The following is a 25,328-nucleotide window of genomic DNA, read 5'->3' on the forward strand; positions in this document are numbered from 1 at the left end:
AAGTTGCATCACGTCGGGAGACCTTTTTTTGGGTATTTCCACGGAGAAAATCGTAGAAAATGCATCGACTGTCGAAACGCACCCCAATTTTGCAGGTGTGCTTCCGTGGCATCATGTTGCGTGTGAAAAAAACATGGCGGTGTTTCATGGCTTTGCGAGAGGGAACACCTACTTGAGGCATGTAACCCCTGACCGACACCTTAAGTTTGTACTGTGACTATGTGCCAACATGGACGAAACGCACCCAACTTTTGCGCACGCGTGTGAGTGACCCCCACCGGCTCGCCCGCCTATTTTGGACGGAATCGGAGTACAAACGCAAGTTGCGTCATGTCAGGAGACCTTTTTTGGGTATTTCCACGGAGAAAAACGTAGAAAATGCATTGACTGTCGAAACGCACCACAATTTTGCAGGCATGCTTCCGTGGCATCATGTTGCGTGTCAAAAAAACATGACGGCGTTTCGTGGAAAAAATAAAAAATAATAAAAAACAAAAATATAAAAGGTCCCATATTGCGGACGGAGTTACTTACGAAGATTAATGTGAATTATTGTTGTGACACTCCATGATTATGGAGTGCCAGAGCATAATTTACGTTAACCTCCTTAAGTGATACCGCCACACTAGAGGACTTGACATTGCAAGCAGAGTGCGGTATTTAAACAGGTGAATTAGCATGACAAGAAGCAATGTGGGACTAAATATTAGCATGTTCGGCGGTGGCCGCCGTCGCTATAGGTTGGGCGCTATAGGTTCGGCGATATCGGGCCTGGCCTAGTCGGCGAACTAATTTTTTTCCTTATCCATCGCCGTATACCGCCACGCACGGCGGAACCCTATCCAAACTACTCTCCCCCGTACGCCGCCCCGTGCCCCCAGTCGCCCTACCACAATCGCCCTAAGGCGCAACGACCTCGCCGCACGTGCAGCGCCCTCCATCGCCGTCCACAGTCAACGGCGCTCGTTGGCACAGACTGCCCCACGCCCGCAGGTGCAGATCGCCGACGCTTGGCTGCCTGCTTTCGGCTCCGCTACAGCCGTTGTTCGGCGGCTGTCGCCCGGATTAAGGTCACGTGTCCCGCCTCGAACTTTTTCTGTTGATGCTATTGCGTAATCATATGTATTAATAGGAAAATATTAATGCAGTATGGACATCGATGGTGTGATTCCATGTTCCATAGAGAAGTGGATAAGTCTCGTTGAAAAATTTACCACCGCTCAGCGATTTAGGTTCTACGAAACAGGCTTGGAAGAGATGTTGATCATTCCGTCAGTACAAATGAGAGATTTTTTGCTGCATTTTATGATGTTAGGTTATAACCCAAACAACAAAAAATTCATGATACAAGAAGATAGTGGCAGTAAAGGCCTTATTTCACTTAGACCGGACGATGTGTTTTCAATATTTGAGTTTAAGAATGAAGGTGAGGATGTTTTTGGCATTCTTGCAACGGAAGGAAAAGAGTTAATAAAGAAAATTCCTATTCAGTACGTTCACAAAAAAAATGGTCACATAATGATAGATGACTTGATTCAAAAAATTGTGAGGAATAAATCCGCCGACGATGAATTTCTTCGGATGGTTGTTCTTGTTTTGCTGGGGACCATTATTGCGCCTATGTCGGCTGTCTCCATACCAAAGGAGTACTACGCATTGGTGCATGACATGAAGCGGATAAGCACGTTGAATTTTAATGTGTTCACTTTGCGAACTTGTTTGACGGAGATTGGTAAACTCAAGCAGGACGGCCGTGTGAGGCAATGGCCATGTGGCAACCTAGCCCTTCTCCAGGTATGCTATTAATTAATGCTATTTCATATTCCTTTCATTTATGCGTTCGTAACTTATTTTGTCATGTGTTTTGTAGTACTTATATTGGGAGAAGGTGCAGCGAACCACCGGCCCGAAAAATGACCCGTTGTCGTTGCAAGTTCCCCTAATGAAAAATTGGACTGAATCTAAAGCAGAGAAACGAGACAAGTACGACCTGGAAAATGGTCGTGGCCATGGATTGGTAATATTATAACGCTTATTTAGTAGTACATTGATTATGCATCGAGAATGTTATGTACTCATGTTGTCATTGCATACTCATTTTGAAGATTGATGACTGCATTACGAAGGAGTATAGAATGAAAAAACTTGCAGATGAACAAGCTGAAAGCAGTAAGAAACATAGTAGCCGAAAGTCATCCATTACGGGAAAGAAAAAAGTGGACAATGTGTCCGAGGTCCCTGCTAATCTAAAGCCTTTTATGGACCAGGTTATGAATGATATGAAGGAAATTCGTAAGGAATTGTTTCGTATGTCGGAGTTATGCGCATAGGTAAAAATGTAATAACTCTGGTATGCACTTTATTAAACTCGATAAATTGATAAAAAGATATAACATGTGACTGAGCTTACTTTTGCAGAGACTGTTAGAGAAAATGAATAAAACAGGTGTACGATACAAACCGGGCACAATGACAGAGTAGAAAGAAAATCTGTATGGACAGAATAGTGAGTCCAGGTATGAAAACAAGTATCCTAAAAAAGAATTTTAGTATGATGACAAACACACACCTAATGGCCGAAATGGCAGTGGGCATTATGATTTGGATTCTGAAGAAGGGGATTCGTTCAAATTCAGTACTGGTAACTTGATTAGCTTTAAAGGTGAGAAGGAGGATCCTATAGATATCCCGGAGCAGTCAGAAAAAAAAGAAGCATCATCTCTAAAAACCGATGAAATAGAAGCTACAAGATGGCAAGTGCAACAAAATGAGCAAGAAGTGTCACAGGCCGTGTCAGATGGTAATAGCGAGGTAGAAGAGAAGAAGGACGTGATTCCAGCGAAGCGAATAGCGATGTAGAAGAGAAGAAGGACGTGATTCCAGCGAAGCGAAAGCGGTGTGCGTCAAAGTACACGAAATCTCCTTATGTTAAAAAGACTCCGAGAAAACGTGCGAAACATTCCGCAAAAACGAGTAAGTTAAACATGCTATGAATATATTTTTGAAAATTATGTAGTACAAATTTATACTTTAACTTTATTGACTTGTGTTGTAGTACTGTTTAATGAAACAACCCCTCAATTTGATCATTCTGTGGATGATATGGTGTGTGCCGCTGTGCAGTACGTGAAAGCGTACGAGCACTCACCAAAACATAAGAACCATGAAATATTCAACAACGGTAAAGATGATGGACTTTCTGCGGCAAGAGTTTGCCAGATACTTAACCATGCATGGATATCCGGTAATGTATGTTTTTTTTATTCTCATGCTTATGTCATGCGTTAAGTATGTTGCATCAATGTTAAATTTAGTCATTTATTTCAGGTAATTGACGCTTATGCGACGTACATATCGGATTCAAGTATCGTCAAAGACAGGTATCTTGTACCCACACATAGATCTTACTGGTTATTGAACACTCGGTCAAAGTTAGTAAGACGAGGAAAGTCGGTAGACGATCCAAAAGGTTTAGCACATGCAAATGAACCTCTCAACAAATGCATGGCAGAATATTTTGCAAAACCGAAGGTACCGTTTATATTGCAAAATTGTATTTTCATTACTATCTTATGTGAAAGCCGAGCTTACCAACAATATTTAAGTTATGAAATAGGCTTATTTTGCTTTAAATAAGGATAAAAACCATTGGATTACATGTGTTATGCACACTAGAAAGAAAGAGTTCCAAATTCTTGATTCTTTGAGGGGGGAAGAAAATATCTCTGGAACTAGCAGGAAATTCGTTGAAATTTTTGTAAGTTTCGTATTCATGTGTGTACAATTAACCATATAATTTATTTACCGTATGTACTCAATGTGTTCATATTTTTTTATCAGAGAGAGCAACTTGCAGGAGATATTCAAGATGTAAATGACAGTGCTATTATGTCGTTCCCGGATGTGTCCGCATGGCCTATAGTCCCCTACAACATGCCTCAACAAGAAGATGGGTGAGTTACATGTAGCATGTGCTTTTCAAATACATTAAGTGATCAAGTGCTATCTTAATTAACGTGATTTCAAAATTGAACTTATGTTTTGTTAACACAGGAACTCATGTGGACTATTCGTCCTTCGCTATTTTCAATACTGGGACGGAGAAAAATTCATTACTGCTATTTCTCAGGTGGGTACATTTTTAGTATGAAAAATGAGTACATTATATCATATATAAGTGATGAAAAAAAATTATTGTTATTACTTTTCAGGAATCTATTGATAGTTCGAGAGAAAGAATGATAGCTGAAATTATTATGTCCCCCGAAAATAAGCTTACAGAAGTGAAGAACAAAGTGATTCGACTTGCGAAGAGGAAACAAAAATAAAAATATCATATGACTATTCTACGTGATTGTCAAAGTATTATTTGTTCGAGGATTGTGTGTGGATGCTTTATTATGTGAGTTTCAAATATTTTTAGCATGTCAAGTTTATGTACCCTGGCAAATTTATTAAAAATACATTTTAATCATTTCTTATTTTATTATTTAATTTATATTTTATGTTCAATGAGTGTTCTCGCGAATGTACGATTTGGGGTTTTAAGATACTCAGATGATATAGCAAGACGATATCTGACAGGCGAGCGCCGCGCGCGCCGGACGAGGCGAGCGTCGCCCGAGCAGCACGTTCGCTGCTACATGGCGCACGTGGGCCGCGTCATCTGGCCAGCGGGCCAACGCCGCGCGTCGCCTCAGGGTTGGCCGTTGCCACCCCCGAAGTTGATTCTGCATCGGCCCTTTTTCGCCCCTCTGCGCTCGAGGGCGGCGTCAGCCTCGGGATCGTCCTCCGCGGCTGGATCCTCCTCGTACGTGTGCCCCTCTGGGGCCGAGGGCGGCGTCAGCCTCGGGACCACCCTCTGCGTCGGCTCCTGAATCCTCCTCGTACGTGTCGCCTCTTTGCGCCCGCTGGCGCCACTCGCGGGCCAGTCACGCCTGTTAACGTTATTTTTTTAAATTAAAGCAACCGGCGGCTGTGCAGCGCCTCTGATCGCCCAACATGCATGATTTATACACAAAATCATATATTTGTACGAAAAAATGTATACATTACATATCATGTAAAAAACAATGCCTATAGCGCCAAGAAATATATATTATAATATAAAATTTGTATGTCGCATATCATATTAATAACAACGAGTATAGTGCCAACAAATATGACATAAGTAAACGTCGATTACAAGTCTCCCATATCAATATAACGAAACAAATATGTAAGTACTATTTTTTAAGACAACCAAATAAATCGTCAACTGTAATCAGAAGTTGTTCTTTTTATTCAAACATTTCTTTGCTATGATCATCATGCCATATTCCTGCATAGAAAGATTGTAACATACGTCAAAATTTTGTAAAGTATTAACTAAACAAGAAAATAATGTTAATGAAATGGTGTGCACATACTTTGGATTCTGAGGACAATTGTTTTTGAAATGACCTTTTCCTCTGCATAAACCGCATAGACGTACAGGAGGTTTCTCATCAAAACCTTTGGGTCTACCGTTTGTAGTCACGCCAGGTTCCTTACCACGGCCTTTGTTATTCTGCCCTTTCGGTGCTCCTTTCGTATTGATTTTTTCTGGATCACCAACAAAAATATGATTTTGATTCGGCACAAAAGCATCATCATGTGCAACTCTATGCTGTCTCACATAATCTTCCTCCTGAACATCCTTGTTTGCTATCACATCCTCTAGAGCTGCCTTCAGTTTATCAAATAGAAATGGTTTATGACATGCCGCATGATTTGCTTCCGTAGACAAAATAGTTAACTCACTGTACTTAGTTCTATCCACAGTACCTGTCCATCCCCATGCGAAGATATCGCTAGTGCGTTTCACGGGCAGTCCACCTCTAGCATTCTTGCTGAATCTTCGCAGCATTAAGCACCCAGGTAAGTCCTGCACGTTCAACCTGGCTAAAACATAAAGAACATGCTTGCATGGAAGACCTTTACGTTTCATACTATCACAACTGCACTTCATTGTTTCTTCTGAATTACTAGGTGTATAGTCCACTTTGAATCTCAGTTGCCTGTTATTTTTCCATGCCACTATGAATCTCCTACTGACGGCTCCACTCAGTCTATCTATGATCTCAAGATCCGCTGCCTTCTTCATTTCTTTCTGCAAGAGGTAAAAGTTCACTGCAGTGAAGTCACAGGCAGCGGCTTTTTCAATGCATTTGAACTCGTCGAGTACTGCTACAGGGAGTGTCTGTGTGGACATGCAGTCGTCGTGTGACTCATTCTCACGGAGCCGAACAATGCAGTTCTCATAATGCACAACCATATCAACAATTGTCATGCCAGAGTCAAGATGCATATGAAGGCAAGAGTTCAGGCTCTCGCTCCTCTGGTTACTCCGCATACCAAGGAAGAACCCACCGGTGAGATATGACGCAGCCCAAAGCCTTTTCTTCTGGTACATCCTACACAACCATGTTTCAGTTTTCTCCGACTCCCTTAGCTCTAAAAGCTGCCCATCTCGCCTCAAACTCATCATGTGTAGTGTCATAATAAATAAGAGACCTGAACTCCTTAAGGGACTTGTGGTGGAGGTGTTTTTGCATGTTTTTCTCAATATGCCACGAACAAAGTCGATGCCACACGTCAGTAAGGACCTTCCTGACGGCCCTTATCATGGCTGCGTCTCTGTTAGTAATTACAGACCTCGGCTTCTTCTGACAATGAGCTCTTAAGAAGGTATGCAACACCCAAACGTATGTATCCTCCGTCTCATCTAACACAACAGCACAACCGAACACAGTGGTGCAACGATGATTGTTTAGACCAACAAAAGGTATGAATGGCATTCCATACCTATTCATCTTGTAAGTGTTGTCGAAGACGATTACATCACCAAAGTCAAGGTAATCCCGACGTGACTGAGAATCACACCAGAACATGTTCTTCAGCTTTCCTTCTGCGTCAACAGTGTGCTCAAAGAAAAAGTCTGGATCCCTTGTCTTTCTCGTCATCATGATACCAATCGCAGTGTCCGCATCACCCTTTGCTAGCAACTTCATTTTCTCCCTATAACACATGTTATAAAGCTTCCTCCTCCTGAAACCAGCCCGTGCATATGATCCATACCTACTAACGAAGTTGTCATAAATCCAATGTTTTTTAAGCCCAGCACCTACCATTGCTAAGATCTCGAGCTTCTGGTATTCCTTTATCTGATTATGAGATCGAAGATATATAACTTCATCTGGTCTAGCAAGAGTGTGACTATGATCATCGCTAAAACTGCTGACATACCAAATGGAGCGCTCTTTGTCAACCTTCACAGTTAGATGGGCCTCGCAATAGCACCGAGTCTCCGCTCTCAGCTTGCGCTTCTTCCCTTCCATGGTACAAAACTTGGCATGTCGTTTCCCAGACCTTGAACAGAGAAACCTCCTCAACCGCCTACGTGCGTCCATACCCTTACTATATTTCAAGTTGTCCTTCCTAATGTTGAAGCCGCGCTTTTTTGCATAGTCGTTATAGAAATCACATGCCTCCTCGTCTGTCCTGAACGTCCTGGACATCACCGTCCAATGCCTGTCCAGTGATTCTTGTTGGTATTCATCGTACCCAGTGTCAAAATTGCACTCATCACCATCGGCATCATCATCATTTTCGCACTCGTCACCATCCTCTTCCTGAAAAAAAGTACAAACAACTGTATATGTCAGTAAGTAGTTGTATAAGGACTATCGTATGTATTCACTTTCCACTACTTACTTTGCTCGAGCTGTCATTATAAGATGCATCGATATCGTTTTCGTCATTGGCATCATCGAAAAAATTCCACTGATAGTACCCTTCCACTTCCATCTGCGCAAATTGTAAATATGATATGTAAGACTTGATGCGTATTTAATTTCACTTTAAAATAACCTACATAAATCTAAACCTACATGGCTTCCGCTTTCAGCATATGAATCATCTACATCCATATCTTCATTGTCATCATCCCCTCCTATTTGTGCACAGTCAAACATGTTATTGTCATCGTGCATGCTTGTATTTAATATGGTTGAGAACATGCAGACCACTTACATTGCCACTGTAAGGCTCATCCAAACTCATATAATTTTCGCCGTCATGTTCGTCTTCATCCAATGACAATGATCCGTCCTCGCTACCGCCATCGTCACCGTCATATCCTATTTCAGTCTCAATCTATACACGTTCATATATAATTAAATATCCATTCAAACATCACATAACATCTTCTCAATTAAAATCTGTTCTTAAATTACTATGTCAGCGCCTCGCGTACCTCGTTGCCTTCGTCAGACATGAGGCGGTTGTCGCCGGATACGAGCTGACGGCGGCGGAGGCGTCTGCCCGACCTAGGCGGTTGTCGGCGTAGCGCACAACGCGTATGTTTTTTTTTGTCGGCCAGGTACTGCCAGAGATGGCGGCGGCGGCGGCGGCGCGAGAGGAGGCGGGTGAGGCGTCTTGAGGATAGGGTTCGCCGATCATTTTTTTAATCACTCGGGCATACGCAGCAGGCGCGGGCGGGCGTGCAGGCGGACGTGGGCGCGTACGGGCGGCCGTACGCGACAGCGTCGTACGGCGACGCAGGCGCGCCTACGGCGGGCAGGTATTTTTATACGACGCGTGAAAATGACCGCCCCTACCCTTTATACGTTTGGGGGGGGGGGGTACCGAAGACCACCTCCTGGCAGTTTGGTCAAAAGCGGCTGAGGGTTTTGGATGCAGCTCACTTCATCCAGACTCTTGGCAGAGCAAGACAAAGGCAACCGAGATCACAAAAGCAATGATCAACGGAGCAATACCGGAGCACAAAAAGGCGGTAAGATCAATGATTCTTATGATACTTGGGGAAATATGGCAACAAGGAAATGAGTGCACATTTAGAAGCAAGGTCGCCCGCTCGGTGGATATTACAGCAAGCATTAGAAGAACCCTAGAGCTTTGGCGACAGGCAGGGGCAACCCCCTTAGGGCATCTCCAGCCGGCCCCCCAGGATGCCCCCCACTAGCACTTTTTGGCCGCCGGCGCTTAATTTTTCTCCCAGCCGGGACCCCAGGAGCTTAGTTTTCGCCGGATTTAGCGAAAATTAGCGTCGGCGCGCGCAGGCGAAACCCAGCCTGTCGGGGGGCTCTTGGGGGCGGAGAGAGAAGATTTTGCATGCGCTTGGCCCACATTCAGCCTCCCACTCCCTCTCTCTCCTACCTTTTTCTCTACGCGGGCCCGCCTCCCACCTGTCGCCTCCCCGCCTCGCTCGCCGCCTCCACGCCAGGAACCCGTCGTCCTCGTTCGTATCGCCGCAGCCGAAGGCCACACCGGGGAGCTCCATCTTGGCCAGCGTCAAGGACTCGGCGGCCAGGAAGTCGTGGTCCAGGAGGCCGGGAAGCCCTGCGTCGACGAGGCGTGCGGCCGTGGTCCAGGCGGCCGGCGACGCTGTGGGTGGGCGCGGGTGGCGAGGCCTGCCACGGGCGGCCCCGGCACCGGGCGCACCGGTCACGGGCAGCCCCGGAACCCGCCGTCCTCGTTCGTGTCGCCCCGTCTTGGCCACGGGCGGCCGTGGCCATGACGAGCCACACACAGGCGGCACCGGTCCCTCGCACGGGCACGACTGGCGGCGGCCGGGCTCCATGGGCGCGCCGGCAAGCGGAGGACAGGGCGGGAGGCCGGGCGGCGCGTGGGGCGTGGCGTGCCGGGCGCCCCCCTTCCTCCTCCTCTTCCTCTCCGTCCTCGGCGGCGGCGGTCAGTCGCCAGGCTCGCCGCGGGCAGCCTCCTCCGCTCCCCCGTCCGCGCTGCCGACGGGTTGGGGTCGAGCTCCAGCCGCTCGCCGCGGGCAGCCTCCTCCGCTCCAGCCCAGGAGCACGCCCCTGTCGCCGCTCGCCGAGTCCGGCATGGCCGGCGTGGCGGACGGGCTGGCCGTGCCCTGCTTCCTCCCCGCCTCGTCGCGTGGCGGACGGCGCCGCGCCCTGCTTCCTGGACACCGGGCGGACGCGCGCGCCCTGCTTCCTCCTCGTCGCCCGGCGTGGCGGACGCGCGAGCTGCGGGACGTTGCGGCGGAAGCGACCGCGAAAGGCCGGCGAGACGCAGACGTCCACGTAGAGAGTAGCAGCCGTCGGCGGCGGCATCGTCGTCGTCGTCAGGAAGCAGCCGCTGTCGCAGAGGAGGGGAGCTCGAGGAGAGGGGGGGTGCGTGGGGTGCGGAACGAGTGGATATTTTCTCGATCGCAGGCAAAAAATTTCGCCGGCAGCCCCCAAGAGGCGATAAAAATGCCTCCTGGGGGCCTCTACGGCTGGAGATGCCCTTAGAGAACCCCTTTGGGAACCCGCTGTGAGAAGTTGTGTTTCTACATCGCCTGAGGAATGTATTTTTTACTGTTCTTCTTTTTATCTCCTTGTAGGTCCCTGGATAGAATAGAACGCCACCTTTTTTATTCCCCTATGCTCTTTACTAAAGATCAATATAGGCCAGCCATCAACGATGGATCTTTCAAAAAGAAAAGCGCTTGCGGCACGGCAAGGAGCCAAAGACACCTCCAGGAAATCTGAGTGTCCTACATTCTTAAGCCCAGGTACTACTTCATGTTGTGCGAATCACTTCAGCCATGGGATATAGGCATGCATGTAGGAAGGTGGAGCTGGAAATGGATAAATGCATCAAAGATGAAGTTACAACAAAGAATTTAAGCCTTGTGTGTTGCTTAGGATGGTTGTATTCTCTTTGTGCAGCGGAGGTCCTGTAGCTATGTATTTTTTTTTTCGAAACGGAGGCATAAGATTTGCCTCATCTATTAAATAAGGAGAGAATAGAGTTTAGAGTTTTACAGGACACCCCATACAAGCGACATGACAATTACTCACATACAATGATAGTCCCTAACTTCTTGGCGCCGGCAGTAACCCATAACTTTGCCTCACCAATGATGGTTTGGAGGAGAATAGGTGGTGGCGCAAATTTTTGCCGAAATACCCTAGCATTTCGCTCGTTCCAAATGGTCCAAGAGGTGAGCATGACGAGAGAGGACATGGCATGCCAATTCGGGTTTCGGTCATCGGTACGCTTGACCCACCACTCCTTGACGGATTCATCAAGATGCCAATCGGGAATGTTGACGTGAGGTAGCCCAAGCTTCTCGATGATAGATCTTCAAAGCCTAAGAGTGTAACGACACTTGAAGAAGAGTTGTGGCCCCGTTTCTTGCTCTCTCTTAGCGCATGAGTTAGAAGGGCATGGCGCTCTGTTAAGGGATGGCAACCAAATGTTTTGGTTGGTCAATTACCTCATTCTATAGTCGACCTATGCGCTGGAGATCTGTCCAACATATCTACCTAATGGAATGCAGAGTAGCGCTCCTTTCAAAACAAATCTTTAGCTGGAGTGCTAGTTTACACCAGGTTGTAATTTGTCATATCCATATAATAACGAAACTATCGTTTCTTCTTATAATATACTCCCTCCGTAAAAAAAATATAAGAGCGTTTAGATCACTACTATATAAAAGCGTTTAGACATTCTTATATTTGTTCATATATTACAGAAAATGCTATTAATTTATTGGAAAAACGGAGGTGCTGCAACGCGCACCACCATATGATCTAATATTATTATCGATGACACTTTTGACAATCAGATGCAAAAAGCAGCATCTTAGATCATTTGCCAAAGCAAGACATAGGTCTAGCAGCTGTGGTTGCATGTGGACATGATAGGCGGCGCGGCGAACGGGCCGTCGAGCATCCCGCGGGCCATGAGCTTGTACGCCGCCTCCGTCATGTGCAGGCCGTCGAAATTCACGTGCCTCGAGGGGTCCAGGCACGGCACCGCCGCCGACCCGGAAATGAAGACGGGGTAGCACGCCTCCAGCACCGTTTCCTTGTCGAAGCCTGTCATGCACAGCACGAAAATATACAGTAAGATCAAAGCCATTCTGGACATGATGTGTTGCCATGGTAGGATTCTTTCTAGGGCTTGCCGTTTTGTGTGGGCGCTGTGATGAGGCCGAGGACGTTGTCGTAGGAGTTGACGTAGGTGATGGACACGCTGGGGTGGTCGCGGCGGAGCTCCTCGAGCTTGGCTTCCAGCATGTGGTTGTGGACGAGGATGAGGTCGTTGAGCCCCCGGATGCAGCCCGTGGCAGGGTCGCGGTCGTCGCCGGGGAAGAGGGAGAGGTACAGCGGGGTACACCCCAGCGGGAAGATGCCCGGCACGTACATGGTCTTGGCGCCCAGCTCGATCAGAGCCTCGATGGACAGAACGATGGACCTGATGACCTGGGGCACGAGGGGCCTGACCCATTCCATGGTCTTGTTCTGCAAGAAGGGGTGGTTGTAGTCGTTGAGGCCGATCTCCCCCACCAGGAACAGCGAGCTCGCCATCACCTCATTCCTCTCTGCATGGCCGTGATGCGGTGATGATATGGTAGGAGATAGTATGGTCAGCGCGTTTGCGTAGCCATGGCACCATGCGTGCACTTAATTGCTCTGGTTTTGTTCTACTTATGTGGTACACGTTACCTTGGTCCGTGGAGGCAATCATGGCGAGCACTTTCTTGAACAAGTCGATCTGGACGCCGAGGGAGTAAGGGGGGATCGGGCTCGGGGTAAGCAGGTCCATCGTTCTTTTTCAGGAAGAAATCCTGGCTCAGCGCCGTGGCGGCCGCAACCGCAAAATTGGCGCCGTACCGGAATTCCTCCGCCGGCGACTTCCCGGCTGCCCCCTTCAGGTACGCCGGCCAGTACTGGAACCCCAGCCTCTCCACTGCGCGAAACAATTGTCATGCATCATGCATGTAAGTACTAAGTAGATGTCGACGTGTCGTCCACGTCCATACACTTACCGATGAAATCGATGATGAGGCGGCCGTCGGACCATCGGCCGGTGGGGTGGCCGAAGAAGGTCTCGCCGTATGGCAGCGCTAGGACGGGCCCTGACGCGTTGGAGTAGTGGATGATGTAGTTGCCGGTGTCGGTCAGAGAGTCGCCGAAGCTGAATAGACGCTTGTAGCAGCTGCTCCGGTTCGCCGGCGCAGGCGACGAGGACGCTGTAGTGGACAGGGACAGCGCAAGAAGCGCGGCTACGACAAGCTGCAGAGGCGGAGTCGACGCCACCGCCATTGTGGTGTATGTGGATGGAAAGTAATGGTTTCGACCTCGAGCTAGACTCAATCAGTTTCTACCCTGCTGCCCGGCCGGACTTCAGCTGGAAGGCTATTTGTAATGTCCTACGTAGCGCCTAGCCACCTTCCGTTAGCCACATCTTTTTCATCACGATGTGAGCTCTAACATTTTGAAATCCTCCGTACCCATCGGCCGGATACGACGACTTCGATCGATCGGTGTTGTCAAAGTTCTGTGTCGCTTGCAAAATGGAGCTCGTGGAAAAAAAAGAGGGATGCCCCTTGGCCTCTGCATGCATCGAGTGACGCGCACATCTTGTATTGATTATGTAAGTTCAACATCCAACGACAATAAATTTCAACAAAAGCTATCACACATAGCTGCTGCCCCAAAGGTAAATTAGAAAAATAAAATAAAATCATAGAGACATGAGTCTCATGCATCACAATTCTTATTAGTAGGCCGCCAACCAAGTTGATTGGATAAACCCCGAGCGACCATCTCACATCGGCTGCACCCAAAGACGATGCCCTATCCTCACCCTTGCGTAGTAACGACCACGTATGAATCCAGCTGATGGCCTTGAAGATAACCTGCAAAAAAAACTTTGATTATATTAAAAATACAATCATTACGAATGTTCCAAATGACACAAAGTAAAGTGCAAATTCCCACACGATTCTGACACTTTGACTTCGGATGCACCCTAGTAACCAATTTCCAAACATATTCTTACTACTCGTGGGCGGTGGTAGATTGAAAGCTATATGAACAGATCACTATATAATAGCTTGGCAAGTGGACAGTGAAGGAATAGATGTTGAATCGACTCTTCATCACTACAAAAGCAACACTTAGTACATCCTTGTCAAAAAAAATTCCAAATTATGTTTTTTCAGGATGACCTTCGATCAAAATCATTAATTAGGGAGTGGTGTATGAATAATTAAATTGGAATTAATCGATCGATCGCCGGGCGTGCAGTTGACTTATACAATGTGATCCATGTATGGGATCGACCGAAGGCATCTTGTTCGTGTGCTAGGATTAATTAGAGATGACCCGCGTGTTGCTGCGGAAATCGATTACAATGATTTCAATGTGATTTGGTTGTATGAAATATTAGTATTTAGATTAATAATACGAGAATAGAAACTAAAGTAAATAATTGCATAGTTATAAAATATTTATTGAATATGAGTAGCATGCATGGTGCATTTTAAATGTGGATCCTTTTCATGCCTGTTTGCATGGTGAGTTGATATAGTTGTATTAAAAATGTGTGTTCCATGCATGACAGCATGCTGAGTTGGCATAGTTGCATGTTGAGAGAATTAGAATTGGTGGGGATCAACTATTTAGACCTCCTTCAATGTAAAGGTGCTTAGATGAGGTGTTAAGCGCATTAAATACCTTAGCAACCCAGCTCCCCAATGCATAGGTGCTTAACTTGTTGTTGCTAAGCACACCATATTTAATGAGTTAACACCTAAAGCCTTTCATTCATTGGTCAAGTTGCTTCATTTAAGTGGTTTGCCTAGGTTCACGCGCTTGGCATTGGTTCTTCCTGGGGTCACCAAAGTGCTCTCTCTCCTCCTTAATTGTTGTGCCATGTCATTTTTTTGCTTACGTGGCATGCTTAGCACCTGTCCACCATGGAGCACTGGGAAGGGTCTTAGTGTGTGTGTGTGTGTGTGTGTGTGTGTGTGTGTGTGTGTGTGTCTATATATAGCGTGCATGACACTGATGAAAATATCTGACATGAGGCCCAAGCTTAAATAATGGTGTAGATGTCAATATAAGAGGTTTGCAATGAACAATTCAATCAAATTGAACACTTGTATAGATTTCAAGATTTGAAATTTCCTAAACATATAGTTCATTGCCACGTTACATATGTATCGTTGTGTTGCAAGGCTTTTATCTCTAGAAGTTGTTAGGGAGAATCCTCTTATCTTTCTATCTCTTCTAAAAAGGGGCCATATTGCTAAAATTGTCTCTGGCGCTATGCCGAGGACAATGCACGCAAACAAAAAGTTGTGGCTGCCGTAGACACATCATACGGGGTAGACACAAGTTGGTACATGGACTCTGTTGCCATGGATCACATCACTGGCAAGATCGAGAAAATCACCATGCATGAAAGATACCACGGTTAACAGCAAGTTCACAACGCAGACGGTGCAGGTGAGAGGATAGATCACGTTGATAATTCAATTATTAAAATCCCTCATCGTGAAATTCATCTAAACAGTGTCCTACATGTTCCTAGTACCTCCAAAAATCTTATTTCAATCCATGCGTATTGCCCTTGACAATAATGTGTTTCTATAATTTCACCCATTTTTCATTTTGATCAAGGATCGGGTCACAAAGAAAATCATTTATCACGGCAGATGTGTGGATGGACTATACACATTGATTCCCAAGTTTAGGAGGTTCAATAAACAAGTCCTCGGTGTCATCAAACTGTTATTGGATAGATGGCATCATCGCCTTGCTTGCTGCCGCATCCATGCCACTAAAATTTTGGGATGAAGCTTTTCTTACTGTTGCGCATCTCACTAATATTTTGCCTAGTCGTGTTGAGAAAAGAGCAAGCCAACGCGAGCAGGTATAATATATGCATACTTACTTTTCTCACAAATTTAATTAAGTCAATACTTTTATTCGGTTGGTTGCACTTAAGCTTCGTTCCCCACGTTAGTTGAATATCAGTTAGTTCTAGCTCCCATTCTGGGTCTTGCAAGTGAAACTTTGATGTTAACCATTGTTTAATTTTGTAAAATTGGGAAGAAATATATTTTGCGGTCATAATTTGAAGAGAACTAGCACTTAAGACACTCAACTCCATAAGACTTAATTTGATTGACTTGATAGTACCTACTAATAGAGTTGTCTAGAGGAATGGAAATTTGAGGTGATCGAGATTATGCCAAAAAACAGTTTTGCAATGCATGGTATATAGCTTTATGCGTGTTCATGGCATGTCACTATATGTTGCTTGATGTCATCACCCCGCTCGAGTTTATGCTGACGGCTCCATTGGCCAATGAACGATCCACCAGAGTTTTTGCTTGGATCTCAGCTATGAGTTGGTTAATGTTCGCAATGGCAACACTGCAGCGAATATTATTCGGCTTTCTCTTGAGAGTGTGTGTATGCGGTAATACCGAATATTGATTGATGCACTCGAAAGAGACGATCTTTGGTCCATAATATTCAACTTATGCCATAGCGAAAACCCTCAATATGCATGTATCATTTGTTTGGCATAATTCCGTCACCAAAGATAGAAGTTCCGATGGACAATAACTGAAGGAAGTACTTGAGAGACATGATTAAGTGGTCCTAGTGGGTGTTAATGACATACTTGAGTACTATGTTTTCTTCTACCAAAACCCCTAGCTCATGTTTATGTTTTAAAAAAGAGCCAAGATGCGAAAATCCATTCTTGTGAGAGAATATCTTTTCGCTTGCTCTACCCTTATTTATCTATCAAGGTTTATTTTGTGAGCTAGAACTAGTGCTATGAAACTATTTGCGGCTAGGCAGCAAGTTTAAGTGCAACCATTCAAATGAAGTATTCTCTTAATTAATATTGCAGGATTTGTGAGAATGGATATACTACCCCTTCACAAGCCGGTAAACCATTTTACTCATTTGTCAATCTTCCTTTCGTTCTTCTTATTTCTTGGTTGCTTGAGGACGAGCAAGACTTAAGCTTGGGGAAGTTGATGGCATGATATTTGGTTACTTTTACATGGGTATTTTGATGGGGTTTTCAAAAGGTTTTCATCAATTCTCATATTTTCCTTACGCTAATCTTTCTTTCTTTTTTTGCGAAATAACGGTAATCTTTCAAGAAAGAAGAATTTTTTGTTGTCTTAGTTATGTGCGTAATTATATGCTGTTGGAAGGAAACCAATCAAAATCCCAACAAATGAAATTAAATGGAGCAACTTCCCTTTTGGGAGCATATTCATCAGAGGCACCAGATCAAAGACGGTGTCTAGTACGAGTGTGCCCGCTCGTACCAGTGGTCATACCACACGGCGCCGCCTCCCCCTGGACTATACAAGTAATTGTCGTGAAGGGGAGGCAGAGGGATACCGAAAGGAGCTGTTGCCACAACCACCAGAAAAAAGAAAGAAGAGATCCGAAGAAGGAAGACTCCCGAAGATCCATTTCGTCTCTTCTGCTACAACCCCACTTCATTCGACGCAAACATCACCGTAGAGAGAGAGAGAGATTCCAAGTTGTAAGATTAAGGTTTGTAACTCTATTTGTATTCACTTTGAGTTCAAGACTTGTTTAATCATTCATCTTATTGCGGATCTTTGTCATATTAATGAGTTGATTTCCATTTGTTTGATCTCCGATTTATTAGATTATTTCCCTTTCAGGCTTGAGAAATCCCCCATATGCATGGGAGATGTAGGGGATTGGTGAGATTCATTTTGTGTCTATTGTGTATGTCATCATTTGTGATAAAAGTTAATGAGTGATCAATAAGTTGTTTATTTGGTGAGTGTAATGTGTGTTGTCCAATTTAAGGGCTCGGGCGGCATGATCCAAAGACCTACATAGGTAACAGATATTGTTTGACAAATCTGTGACCTCCAGGTGATAGGTTTTGGTATCTACGAGGAGCGAAGACAATGTGGGGATAACGGGGATCCACCGCACTTAATGTGTTGGACCAGCCTTATGCCCTTAATTGCGAAGACAACCATGCTATAACAACGTTGATGCAAAACAATAAAAGAGAACAATTTCAACACGGAGGAGTTCGGCCACTAAAGAGTGAACCGCCTACAAAACAAACAATGTATTGATTACAACTACAATACAAGGTAACTGGTATTACTGTCGCACTGGTACACTTATGTACACCATGGTCCCAAGTTTCTTCATGCCTAACCTCTTCATCACATACAACACATTGTATACTTTCAATCGCTATACTTGCGTCCTTTGCTTTTACGCTCCTTATTATTCTGGCTGTAATCGTCAACTCTTTCACCACTCTGGTAATTTGTTTCATGGAACAATAACAATCCCATTCTGGGTCATGATTGATTAGTTTAAACTTTTATAAGTACGCCGCCACAACACAGAAAATATATACCACGCTGACTTGCCAAGAGCCAATGCTGTTCATTGCACGGTCTGAACAGTTCCGATCGAAGACGCGATGCGGTCCAACGTAGCAAACTAGTAAGCGCGCATGCCTTGAACGCGTCTCCACTCCGCCTCGCCACACATCACTCTATACGTACGTACACGCCAGACGTGAGGTTGCATCGCAAGTCCGCATGTCCCAATGTAAATTATACCACCGGCCGGACGCCCGAATTTCTTCCGTCACCGAACGCTACCTCACATTCGTTGCTTGATTTGATCTATAGCTAGCCTTTCTATCATTAGCAGTTTATAATTGCCGGTCAAAGTTTCACAACCTAGCATTTCTTTCCCGCTGGGCTAGAATAAACATGGTCTCTACGTCTACAGCCCAACAACTCCCTCGGAGACGACCTTTAGCAGCATCAGGTGCTACCCATTTCCGACGTTCACATCGTACGCACATTGTCTTTCAAAAAAATGCATGCCCACATACACTCATCCATATACACGTCTGCACGGATTTTTTTTTCCTATGCTTTGACGTTCACACATACTCCCACTAAGCGCACATTACTAAAAGGCCTGAAATTAATCCATAAAATGTGATCATCAATTTTAAGTCTGGAATTTAAACTCTGACAAGTTGGTTCCACCAAAAACCCTAACCATCTGAACAACACAAGCACGTCTGCTTTGACTGCTCCCACACCTAGCGTGAGCTCCAGCTCCTTCCATAAGGCCCTTCCCAGTGCTTCAAGGTATACAGGTGCTAAGGATGCCACATAATCAAAAAAAATGATGTGGCAAGCAATTAAAAAGAAGAGAGAGCATATGGTGACCTGGAAAGAAACAGTGCTAAGCACGTGGACCTATGTAAAATGACTAACAACCAATACATGAAGGAGTTTAATTATTAAACAATTTCATGAGGGAAGCTTAGCTAAAAAGCTAAGCACCTATGCATTGGAGAGACTAGTTGCTAAAATTTTAATGCACTTAGCACCTCATTTTAGTACCCATACATTAGAAGAAGCCTAATCCGTCTATACAGGCGGTATGGGAGCGTTCGACTGCACAGGCCTCAAATTAGCAAGGCCCTAAATTTTGCACATGATAACACTACTACTAGTACTCTACTAGTGATGCTAATCAATGCATTTTACGCAGACTAATCAATGCATTTGACCAAGTAAGTGCTTGGAATCAGTACTAAGAACTCCCAAAGCCCATCTCACGCACGACTCCTTCCTAGAGAACTCTCTTCTCTTTCTCTTTCTGTACCACTTCCAGCGCAAGTGCTTAGAGCATGGTTAATAATATAGCCAGATGCTGACTATAACATGTTGCCATGTCATTTATAGTTAGTGTAATAGCTAACACGTAAAATTGTTGGCTATAAGAAAGTACTGCTTTGTCAACATGTGTCTCATCTTCACTCTCACAAAGCTTTCTGGAGTTCGTGCTGCAGCCGGTTGTAAGTCCGCTTCCCTTCTTTCTCCTCTTCTCTCTCTTCCACCTCAGCAATAATACAATATTTAAATCCTTACAGCTCGCTTACATCATATTATTATACTTGCTTTTAGGGCATCTCCAACGTGGACCCTCAAACCACCCGCAACCGTTTGGACCGTGTGGTCCGAACGTGTATTGGCATCCAACGTGGGCCTGTATCGGTCTGCGGGTCGGCCCGGATGTGCTTTTTCTCGCAAATCAAAGACAAACTAGTGGGAGGGGCTTTGTGAGCGTCTGGACCACCGCCACGCCCATTCCTAACTACCCTGGCCCACCAAACAACCCCTCCCGCGCTCACACGCTTTCCCGCCCGAAGCCAGCTGCCTATATTAACACCGCTCTAGAGTGGCCACTCCGCAGTGAACCCGGCCCAGAACGGGCGTGGCCGCTCGCTGGCGTCAGCATTGAAGTGACTCGCCGGCCGGGGGCGTCGTCCCTGCCGCGTACCCGGTCTCCGCGCCTGTTCAATGCTGGAGAGACATTTACTGGACTGGATGGGACGGGATGGGACAGTATCTACCATGCCCTTTCTATGTCCGCGCCTCCGTCTGCCGCCATTAAACAGGCTCCCGACTGAGGAACCACGCTCTGCCTCACCGAAAACCGCTATTTAAAGGACGACCACACCTGGCTCACAACACATCCGCTCCACATCCTCCTCCTGTGCACTATATCCACCATGACCGCGAGCGGTAGAGCTTTGGGGAGAGTCTGCCGACGGAGCAGAAGCACAAGGTTGCCGCCCTTGCAGCCGCCTGGCAGAGCCGTCGTGCCAGGCGGATCGAGGTCGGCATGCTGGCCAGCTCGCCCAAGGTCTCCGACAACACGATCCCACAATGGAGACAGTCTTTGACGACACTGCACCGGAACCATCGGCTGTGCATGCCAGCATCACCATGGAGCAGGTGCACTTCACCTCTGCCATGGCGGAGGAGCAGCCTGTGTTGTCTCCTATGTTGGTGTTCCCGCAAGCGTAGGAGGAGCAGAAGTACAACCTATTCCTTCTCGAGCAGCACCAGCTAGCGGAGGGCCAAAACTACGGAGCACGCGAGCGACGAAGCCGTGGACGCCAGGGCCACAACAAATCCCCCAACTTCGTCTTCGGGCAGTAGGTACTCTACGAGGCCACACACGCTCAAGCCGCTGCTTGCACCACACAGGCAGCGCAGCCGGACACAGATGCGGAGGCGACACTGGCTACGCAGTCGATCGTGGGCCAAAACACTGCCAGTTGCGCGTCCTATGCACTGCCAACGAACTTTCAGGCGCACCGGTGGGACGATGAGAGCATCGGCCCCTCCATTTCCATCGTGGACCTCACGTCCACCAACGATGGACAGGCCACGGACTCCTCCGAGGATGAGCAGGGCATGGGAGGCGGCAGGGCATTTGCGTCCCAAGTGGGCTGGTCCATCTCCCATGATCTACTCTTCCTTGGCGGAGACCGCACATTCACTTCATGGGTCTTGTCACCACCGCTCATGGAAATGACAGATGAAGGATGTGGTCGCCGGAGGGGAACAAGGACTTGGACGATGGGCACCGTTGTAGTCTAGGTTTAGGTCCCCTCCCCCCCCTAAAATGAAAATTGTTCGAAATGTAATGAATGTGCTCTGATTTGTATGAATATCATCCAGTTTGCATGAATTTCGTTTGGTTTGTTTAAACTTGGTTCGAAATGTATGTGGGTAGCATTTGATGGCTGGCTCCCACACCTGTGTCTGCAGGCTGCCCCCCCACCCCCTGGCTGCAAACGGATGCGGGAGGAAATTTGGGGATCAACGTGGAGATGCCCTTAGAGCATCTTCAACGCATACCCCCAAAACTCTGGATCGAGCGGTCCAGACGCAGTTTGCCATCCAACATGGTATCTCATGGGTGCATGGATCGGTCTGATTGTCTATTTTTTTCAAAAACCAGACACAAACCAAGGTGTTTTACGAGCATCTGAACCGTAGCCATGTACGCGTACGATACCTCGGTCTCACCCAAAAACCTCTCCACCCTAAAAAACCTCTCCACGCGAAGTGGTTGCCGCACATTCATGTCAGCCAGCGCTGCTCCAGAGCGGACGTGACTCCACGGCATTCATGTCGGTCAGAGCAAGGTGACTTGACAAGAGGGCGGCGCCATTTTAATGCCAACATAGTGACTGAGAAGCCTTTGGTCGTTGTGCCGCATTGAAGTTAGCCTCCCATCCCTTTGCTTGTTTGCTCCCATTAAGCATGGCTCCGGCGTCGTCCACACCGCATCGCGACACTCCTCCGCCTCTCCGCTCCCATCCTCTCCCATCCTCTGTGCTCTCGCGCCATCCATACCACAATCCACACCATGTCAAAGTCATGGTTCTTCGCGATGACAGCTCCGGGGCGCACCCCTTTCGGTTCAATGATAAAATAGAGAAGCCGAGGACATTCATATTGACCCCTAGACCCACACAAGAATATATCAAGTGAACCTGTTGTTCACGTGTGATATTCCCTTTGTTCCGAGATACTTTATATAACCTGAGGTGAGATTTATCGACATCCCCATGAGCCAACAACTTGATCACTAAAGCATGCAACATAATCTTAACATTACATAAACATCTTGATCCCACACATATCATCCATGCCATCGGACTACCAAAAAATGGCATGCTCTACTACATCATATATGCTATCGGACTACCAAAATTTGGCATGTTCTACATGCTAAAGCTATGGAGAAAGTTCATCCACAATTGTCCTTGCTCTTTTTGTCACTCTTGTCGTCTTCGTGGCGGAAATAGCGGTCGAAGACACAAAATGGATCAAGCCAGATCTGCTCATTGCCATAGTTGTCTAACTCGCCATTGGCCTCCTGCTCCTCCTCTTTGGGAGGTCAGGCCGGCCATGACACATACTTCCAAGTTTTGCTCCCGGGCGAGGGCGCGTGTTGTCCTCCTTTGCCGCTTCTCAATGATGCGAGCACGAATCGCTTCCTCGTCCAAGGCGGCTACAACTCCGCCTCTGCCACTTCGGCCTCGAGGGTTGTCGCAACCTCCCACGCCCTCTGCATCAAATGGCTGGCACGCCGCACCATAGCACCGGACAACCTATGACCCATTTCGGGGTTTACCTCCGACTATGAGCCTGATTCTGTGGGGATGCGGCACCACCGAAGGGGTTGCGCCGCCACCCTAGAGTTGGGGCACCAGACGGTGATCACTATGTCCGACAGGCCACAGTCACACGCCTCGAGCCACCAGCCTAGCAAATTCGAGGGTCATTTAAGCCGACACAAATGGATTCCCACCGGATCGAGCCCGGCCGCAGTCGGGCGCACTCCTCCCTGGAGCAGCGGAGAGCCATGTGTACACCATCTCCTCATCCACGCATGGGATGAGGTCCCAATCGATGGATTGGGAGAGCTCTGGGTCAGTTCGCTGCCCTTCATGCTTGGAGCGGAGTGGTGAGTCTAGGGACTCGTCAAGGATGCGCATATGGACAAATGTATGTGGGGTCGAGGTGGACCAGCGTGGCCGGTTCTGATGTGGAAAACATGCCCAGGCGCGTCTGCACCTCCCGACATCTGCCTAGATATGGAATGGATATGAGGGGTGCCGGTCAGCAGTGCCGGTATGAGGGGTGCGGCTAGGTTAAGATGTCATGACCGGCCACTAACCGGGCAATCCGCATGAACGTGTTGGGAGCATTTGAGGACTACGACTGTAGATGCTCTTAGCTTAGCTAGCTGGAGACCACAAAGCAAGCATTGAGCGGGCAGGAATAATTAACCAGATGGGCAAGGTGGGGCTGTAGGTGGTGTTTTGGCGGCCGACGTCTTCGCGAATGGTGTGGGAGGACTACCACTAGCTGTCATCATCGGCCAAGGAGACGGTGGCCACCACGCGGATGCACCCTAGAGGCTCCAACGGGGGGCACGACTTGTCGTGGCAGCAACAAGGGGGCATGGCGAGTGGTGGCTACATGCCCCTCCATGGAGTAACCTATCGTGTGGCCCTCATGGTGGTGGCTTGTTGCAGTCTTGCTACGACGCCTGGACATCTCCTATACATATGTCGCCTTTCTCCTGTAGTGGCGGCCCTGTCCCAACAGTGTGTCCTTCCAGGAGCACTTGTCATTGTCGTAGTCATTGTCGTTGGAGTCGTGGCGCGCATCGGCCTGGGGGAAGCTGTTGCAGCCCGAGAAGACCTTCGGAGCGAGGCGGAGGCCATGGTTTTGCCGTCCTCCACACTAGCGTTCTAGGTCCCCGGCTTCGTGAGCGGGAGCGAGCGATTGTAGTCGTCGTTGGAGGAGGGCGTCCCACTCGGTCTCGAGTGCGAGGAGCGAGGCGATAGCGGCATCCAATCTTCCACTCGGTCCATGTGCACCAGTAATTCGTAGCATTGCACGTCGCACGGCGGCGGCACGTTGCAGTCTGAAGGTGAGGAGCTAAGTATCTCTTTGACTCGGTCAGCACCCCTATTCAGCACCCAGAGCGCAGCTTCGTCGGGATGTGGGCAATATCCCACACTCACGGCCAACACACGGAGGTCTTCATGTGGCCATGCTCGTGTGTGCGGCTTGTGTGGAGGTCGACGCGGCCAAAATCACCGAACACCTCCTTTACGCCTTCCGAGGACTAGAACTGCATTGGTAGGTCCTCGACGATGACGTGAACATGCAGGGTGAGCTTGAGGATCGTCGTGTGGTCTTCCATGTTCCATGCCCTAACGAAGAACTTGGTGTCATCCACCTTGATGATGTCGCAATGCAGGGCATTGTCACAGTGCGCTGGCAGATCCAAGTGCACTAGGAAGGCCCCCGGGTGGTGCGTCATGACGCGTAGCTGGTTCAGCGGGGTGCAGAGCTGCTCCTCAATTGCCTTGCCCATAGCCAAGGGGTTGGTGGCGTGCGTCCTTTTCATGGCAAACAGGGTAGTCGCGTGTTTCCACATAATGAACTCGGCGTGCTCCAGAGCGGGGGAGATGACCATCATCTTGTGGCTGGTGTGTGGGCGCCTCGACGAGTCGGTGTGGAGGAAGCGATCCATGGCCGAAGCAGGGGCGGATAGAGGTGACGACAGATGGGAGCTAAGGCGCTCTTGAACCTATTGGGGAACGATGCATGGAAAACAAAAAATTTCTACGCACACGCAAGATCTATCCATGGAGATGCATAGCTACGAAGATGGGGAGAGCATCTACATACCCTTGTAGATCGCTAAGCAGAAGCATTTATCAACGTGGTTAATGTAGTCGTACACCTTCACGATCCGTCCCGATCAAGTACCGAACGTATGGCACCTCCACGTTCAGCACATGTTCAGCTCGATGATGTCCTCGCCTTCTCGATCCAGCAAGAGAGGCGAAGTAGTAGATGAGTTCCGGCAGCACGACGGCGTGGTGACAGAGGTGACGAAACTATCCACAAGGCTTCACCAAGCACAACGGGCGTGGACTGAGGAGGAACTAGAACTAGAGGGAGATGGGGCACCGCACATGGCTTGGGGGTCGTGGTGTATCTTGCCCGACGCAGCCTAGGGCGCCCCCAAGCCAGTGGCCGCCTTGGGCTCCTGCCCAGGCCGCTGCCCCTTCCTTCTTTGGTGACTGGGGAGAAG

General features: G+C 47.6%; 1 pseudogene; it reads right to left on the bottom strand.

Moving 5' to 3' along the window:
* Positions 1-11,859: 11,859 nt before the first annotated feature.
* Positions 11,860-13,100, bottom strand: LOC119281417 (annotated as a pseudogene).
* Between the last annotated feature and the right edge of the window lie 12,228 nt (positions 13,101-25,328).

The sequence above is a fragment of the Triticum dicoccoides genome, chromosome 3B (genome assembly GCF_002162155.2).
Source record: "Triticum dicoccoides isolate Atlit2015 ecotype Zavitan chromosome 3B, WEW_v2.0, whole genome shotgun sequence".
Classification (NCBI taxonomy): Eukaryota; Viridiplantae; Streptophyta; class Magnoliopsida; order Poales; family Poaceae; genus Triticum; species Triticum dicoccoides.